Here is an 827-nt window from a genome sequence, read left to right as displayed (position 1 = left end):
GAACCGTCAGTTGTCCATACTCGAACAATCCCCGGCAATGGCGCCAAAAACTTGGTGGACGAAATTGTGATCCTCAAAGTTCATCTCTTTGTACTTGTATGAAATTTAAATATTGGCTCTATCAAAAATACCCCAAAGAGATGATAACTTGGTGGACGAAATTGTGACCCTCTTTGTATTTGCATGAGATTTATTTAATGGCTATTGATTATGTGTGGACACAACTCCGTTCATCTTAACCAGCAAGTGTACTGGGTCGTCCAAGTAATACCTTACGTGAGTAAGGGTCGATCCCACGGAGATTGTTGGTATGAAGCAAGCTATGGTCACCTTGTAAATCTCAGTTAGGCAGATTAAATGGTTTATGATAAGTTCGAAAATAAATAATAAATAGAAAATAAAATATTAAATAGTTACTCATATAATTCCATGGTGGGAATTTCAGATAGGCATATGGAGATGCTGTGCTCCTCTTGAATCTCTACTTTCTTATTACATTCATCCAGTCCTTCTTATTCCTTTCCATGGCAAGCTGTATGTAGGGCATCACCGTTGTCAATGGCTACATCCCATCCTCTCAGTGAAAATGGTCCTATGCTCTGTCACAGCACGGCTAATCATCTGTCGGTTCTCAATCAGGTTGGAATAGAATCCCTTGATTCTTTTGCGTCTGTCACTAACGCCCAGCCTTCAGGAGTTTGAAGCTCGTCACAGGCATTCAATACTGGAATCCTACTCGGAATACCACAGACAAGGTTAGACTTTCCGGATTCCCATGAATGCCGCCATCTATCTAGCTTATACCACGAAGATTCTGTTGGGGAATT

The sequence above is a fragment of the Arachis duranensis genome, chromosome 7 (assembly GCF_000817695.3).
Source record: "Arachis duranensis cultivar V14167 chromosome 7, aradu.V14167.gnm2.J7QH, whole genome shotgun sequence".
NCBI lineage: Eukaryota > Viridiplantae > Streptophyta > Magnoliopsida > Fabales > Fabaceae > Arachis > Arachis duranensis.
Note: the sequence above shows the minus strand (reverse complement) of the source record.